The sequence below is a fragment of the Salvelinus sp. IW2-2015 genome, unplaced genomic scaffold, assembly GCF_002910315.2.
Source record: "Salvelinus sp. IW2-2015 unplaced genomic scaffold, ASM291031v2 Un_scaffold4864, whole genome shotgun sequence".
Taxonomy (NCBI): domain Eukaryota; kingdom Metazoa; phylum Chordata; class Actinopteri; order Salmoniformes; family Salmonidae; genus Salvelinus; species Salvelinus sp. IW2-2015.
Genome location: NW_019946133.1, coordinates 42461 through 48775, shown reverse-complemented (window position 1 = coordinate 48775; position 6315 = coordinate 42461). Strand labels below are relative to the sequence as shown.

General features: G+C 41.9%; 1 pseudogene; it reads left to right on the top strand.

The window, feature by feature from the left end:
• Positions 1-6315, top strand: part of LOC112077721 (myosin-11-like) — a 78208-nt pseudogene that overhangs the window by 30854 nt on the left and 41039 nt on the right.

Here is a 6315-nt window from a genome sequence, read left to right as displayed (position 1 = left end):
ATGGCCAGGCTTATTGATTATGTTTATGCCAGGTTATGATTACATTATGCCAGGTTATAATTACGTTATGCCAGGTTATGAACGTTAAAGCCAGGTTATAATACTTAAGCGCAGGTTATGCCAGGTTATGATACGTTATGCCAGGTTATAATATGTTAGCCGGTTTATGATACGTTATGCCAGGTTATGATACGTTATATGCCAAGTTTATAATACGTTATGCCAGGTTTGATACGTTATGCCAGGTTATAATACATTATGCCAGGTGTATAATACGTTATGCCAGGTTATGATACGTTATGCCAGGTTTAATACGTTTATGCCAGGTTATGCCAGGTTATGAATACGTTTATGCCAGGTTATGATACATTATGCCAGGTTATAATACGTTATATGCCAGGTTATAATACGTTTATGCCAGATTATGCCAGGTTATGATACGTTATGCCAGGTTATAATACGTTATGCCAGTTTAATACGGTTATGCCAGGTTATAATACGTTATGCCAGGTTATGATACGTTATGCCAGGTATGATACGTTATGCCAAGTTATTAATACATTATGCCAGGTTTAGCCAGGTTATGATACGTTATGCCAGGTTATGCCAGGTTATATACGTTATGCCAGGTTATGATACATATGCCGTTATAATATCGTTATGCCAGTTATAATACGTTATGCCAGATTATGCCAGGTTATGATACGTTATGCCGTTATAACGTTATGCCAGGTTATAAATACGTTATGCCAGGTTATAATACGTTATGCCAGGTTATATACGTTTATGCCAGGTTATTGATACGTTATGCCAAGTATTAATACATTATGCCAGGTTATGATACGTTATGCCAGGTTATATACATTATGCCAGGTATATATACGTTATGCCAGGTTATGATACGTTATGCCAGGTTATAATTTACGTTATGCCAGGTCTATGCCAGGTTATGATACGTATATGCCAGTTATGATACATTATGCCAGGTTAGATTATGAACGTTATGCCAGGTTATGATAACGTTAAGCCAGGTTATAATATGTTTATGCCAGGTTATGCCAGGTTATGATACGTTATAGCCAGGTTGATGCATTACGGTTTATGCCAGGTTATAATACGTTATGCCAGGTTATAATACGTTATGCCAGGTTATGAAACGTTAAGCCAGGTTATGCCAGGTTATGATATGTTATGCCAGGTTATAATATGTTATGCCAGGTTATGATACGTTATGCCACGTTATGATATGTTATGCCAGGCTATGATACGTTATAACAGGTTATGCCAGGTTATCATACGTTATGCCAGGTTATAAAACGTTATGCCAGGTTATGCCAGATTATAATACGTTATAACAAGTTATGCCCGGTTATAATACGTTATGCCAGGTTATAATTCATTATAATACGTTATGCCAGGTAATAATGCATTATAATACGTTATACCAGGTTATAATGCATTATAATACGTTATGCCAGGTTATAATACATTATAATAGGTTATAATGCTCACATCATCCTCTGCCTCCTATGTAGGAGAAGCCAGAGAAGCCTGGGTCTCTGGCCTATGTGAGTATGAGAGTAGCACCCTATTCCCTATTTAGTGCACTACTTTTGACCACCGCCTATAGAGGTCTGGTAAAAGAAGTGCACTACATATGTAATAGGGTGCCATTTGGGAGTTCATAGCTGCATGCTAGCTATCGTGTCACACCTACATTTGATTAACCGATATGATCGATCTCTCCTGTCCTATAGCATGTGAACACTATTAACTATTGATGGACCTCTCTGTGTGTTAGAAAGTAGTGGCCTTTATGACATTTAAAATAGTGTGTGAAACATCAAAGTCACCCCATAATAATCGTTTCACTAATCTCTCTGAGTGGTTGCTATGCTACATCTCACTGACTGTGTTTTGCTCTGTGTCTGTTGCACTGCTTTGTAGTGTGTCTCAGTTGTCCATTTCTTTGTTGTTGTACAGTGCAACGTAACTTCTGTTGTTTTTGTTGTGTGACATCATTCTTTGGTAATATGCATGAAGTGGAATAATAATTGTGACGTCACAGATATGTGATTGTTTTTCCTCCTTTCCCCCGTTTGTCCTCCAGGGGGAGCTAGAGAAGCAGCTGCTGCAGGCTAACCCCATCCTGGAAGCCTTCGGGAACGCCAAGACCATCAAGAACGACAACTCCTCACGATTCGTAATTAACTCACTGTTACACACACTCAGACACTGTTACACACTCAGACACTGTTACACACTCAGACACTGTTACACACGCTCAGACACTGTTACACACTCAGACACTGTTACACACACTCAGACACTGTTACACACGCCAGAACTGTTACACACGCTCAGACACTGTTTCACCACCTCAGACACTGTTACACACGCTCAGACACTGTTTTACACACACTCAACACTGTTACACCGCTCAGACACTGTACACACACACTGTTACACACACTCTCAGACAACTGTTACACACACTCAGACACTGTTACACACAACGCTCACGACACTGTTACACACGCTCAGTGACAACATGACACTGTTACAAACACACTGTTTACACACCACTCAGACACTGTTACACACACTCAGACACTGTTAACACCGCTCAGACACTGTTACACACGCTCAGACACTGTTACACACCACTCAGAACACTGTTACACACACTCAGACACTGTTAACACACTCAGACACTGTTACACACGCTCAGACACTGTTTAACAACACACTCAGACACTGTACACACACTCAGAACCGCTCAGACACTGTTACACACACTCAGACACTGTTTACACACTACTCAACACTGTTACACCACTGTTACACACGCTCAGCCATCCTGTTACACACGCTCAGACACTGTTACACACCACCTCGTTACACACGCTCAGCCACTGTTACACACACTCAGACACTGTTACACACACTCAGATTACACTGTTACACACACTCAGACACTGTTACACACCTCTCAGACACTGTTACACACACTCAGACACTCAGACACTGTTACACACGCTCAGACACTGTTACACACGCTCAGACACTGTTACACACACTCAGACACTGTTACACAGCTCAGACATGTTACACCTCAGCCTGTTACACACTCAGACACTGTTACACACGCTCAGACACTGTTACACACACTCAGACACTCAGACACTGTTCACGTCAGACACTGTTACACACCTCAGACACTGTTACACACTCAGACACTGTTACACACTCAGACACTGTTTACACAAACACTCAGACACTGTTCACTCAGAAACTGTTACACACACTCAGACACTGTAACACACACTCAGACACTGTTACACACACTCAGACACTGTTACACACACTCAGACACTGTTACCACACACTCAGACACTGTTTACACACACTCAGACACTGTTACACACGCTCAGACACTGTTACACACACTCAGACACTGTTACACACACTCAGAGACTGTTACACACACTCAGACACTGTTACACACACTTTTCAAACAAAAGTTATAATATATTTAAAAATGACAAATTAAATTCATTCATTCATTCCTTCACTCTCTCCACATTACTACTAACTTAATTAAAGCTTGTAACTAGGACCCAGAGTCTTTCCCGGTTTGATTACGTAGTCAGGAAAATCTCCTGGCACCAGTCCCTTGTTACTAGAGTACAGACTGCTATTCCTTGTTACTAGAGTACAGACTGCTATTTCTTGTTACTAGAGTACAGACTGCTATTCCAGTGAAATCATGACATCTATCAAGAGCTCAGAGCTCACATATACAGTATCCAATATCTCTCTCACGTATACATCCTACATATCTCTCCTCATATACAGTTCCTACATATCTCTCTCACATATAAGTATCCTACATATCTCTCTCACGTATCAGTATCCTACATATCTCTCCTCACATATACAGTATCCTACATATCTCTCCTCACATACACAGTATCCTACATATCTCTCCTCACATATACAGTATCCTACATATCTCTCCTCACATAATACGTATCCTACATATCTCTCCTCACTGTATACAGTATCCTACATATCTCTACTCACATATACAGTATCCTACATATCTCTCCTCACATAACAGTATCCTACATATCTCTCCTCACATATACAGTATCCTACATATCGCTTCCTCACATATACAGTATCCTACATATCTCTCCTCACATATACAGTATCCTACATATCTCTCCTCACATATACAGTATCCTACATATGTCTCCTCACATATACAGTATCCTACATATCTCTCCTCACGTATACAGTATCCTACCATAGTTCTCCTCACATATACAGTATCTACATATCTCTCCTCACACATACAGTATCCTACATATCTCTCCTCACATATACAGTATCCTACATATCTCTCCTCACACATACAGTATCATACAATATCTCTCCTCACATACTACAGTATCCTACATATATCTCTACTCACATATACAGTATCCTACATATCTTCCTTCCACATATACAGTATCCTACATATCTTCTCCTCACAGGGCAAGTTTATAAGCTCAACTTTGACGTGACCGGATTCCTGGTTGGAGCCAACATCGATACTTGTATCCTCATGAAAATATACTTTCTATAAATATACAGCCTTTGGGCTCCTCATAGAGATGTATTGTAGTGTTATCAAATTCATCTTTTAGAGATTTGGGAGATAAAAGGGACAGTTTCCGGACACAGATTAAACCTAGTCCTGGACTAAAAAGCATGTTCATTGTATATTATATTTCATGTGTGTCGGGGGAAACTGGCCCAACGTAAAAGGCAGTGTCTTGTTCCTGCACCACAGAGTTGTGTTTGTCTTTAACCCTCCGCTGTCCACCAGACCTGCTGGAGAAGTCTCGCTGTATCCGCCAAGCCAAGATAGAGAGAGCCTTCCATATCTTTTACTACATGGTGGCCGGGAGCCAAGGACCAACTAAAGGGTGAGGAGATAGATATGATGGACAGGCCTTCCATATCTTTTACTACATGGTGGCCGGAGCGAAGGACCAACTAAAGGGTGAGGAGATAGATAGATGGACAGGCCTTCCATATCTTTTACTACATGGTGGCCGGAGCGAAGGACCAACTAAAGGGTGAGGAGATTTGATAGATGGACAGGCCTTCCATATCTTTACTACATGGTGGCCGGAGCGAAGACCAACTAAAGGGTGAGGAGATGATAGATGGACAGGCCTTCCTATCTTCTTACTACATGGTGGCCGGAGCGAAGGACCAACTAAAGGGTGAGGAGATAGATAGATGGACAGGCCTTCCATATCTTTTAACTACATGGTGGGCCGGAGCGAAGGACCACCTAAAGGGTGAGGAGATAGATAGATGGACAGGCCTTCCATATCTTTTACTACATGGTGGCCGAGCCAAGGACAACTAAAGGGTGAGGAGATTGATAGATGGCAGGCCTTCCATATCGTGTATTACTACATGGTGGCCGGAGCGAAGGACAACTAAAGGGTGAGGAAGATAGATAGATGGACAGGCCTTCCATATCTTTTACTACATGGTGCCGGAGCCAAGACAACTAAAGGGTAGAGATAGATAGATGGACAGGCCTTCCATATCTTTTACTACATGGTGGCCGGGCGAAGGACCAACTAAAGGGTGAGGAGATTGACGGATGGACAGGCCAGGATTGGTCTGTTTCTCCTAAATCAGGGGTTGGCAATCATTTGTCTCGAGGGCCACATCGGATTTCAAAGATTCTGGGTCGGCCCCCCTGTCCTAGATAGTTATCTGATTTAAAGACAGGTCTGAAACGACTTCCTGTCTCTATATAGAGAAGCTGTTGCAGGGGGTTTCAGTGTGTTTTCGTTTAACTGGTAGCAGTAAACATGAGTGTACAAAACATTAAAGAACACCTTCCTAATATTGAGTTGAACCCAAACCTCATTTTGCCCTCAGAACAGCCTCAATTCATCAGGGCATGGACTCTACAAAGGTGTCGAAAACGTTCCACAGGGATGCTGGCCAATGTTTGACTCCAATACTTCCCACAGTGGTGTCCAGTTGACTGGATGTCCTTTGGGTGGTGGACCCATTCTTGATACACACAGGAAACTGTTGAGCGTGAAAAAACCCAGCAGCGTTGCAGTTCTTGAACAAACCGGTGCCGCCTGGCACCTATCTACCATACCGTTCAAAGGCACTTAAATCTTTTGTCTTTCCCATTCATCCTCTGAATGGCACACAAACACAAATCCATGCCTCAATTGTCTCACAAGGCTTAAAATCCTTCCTTTAACGCTTGTCTCCTCCCTT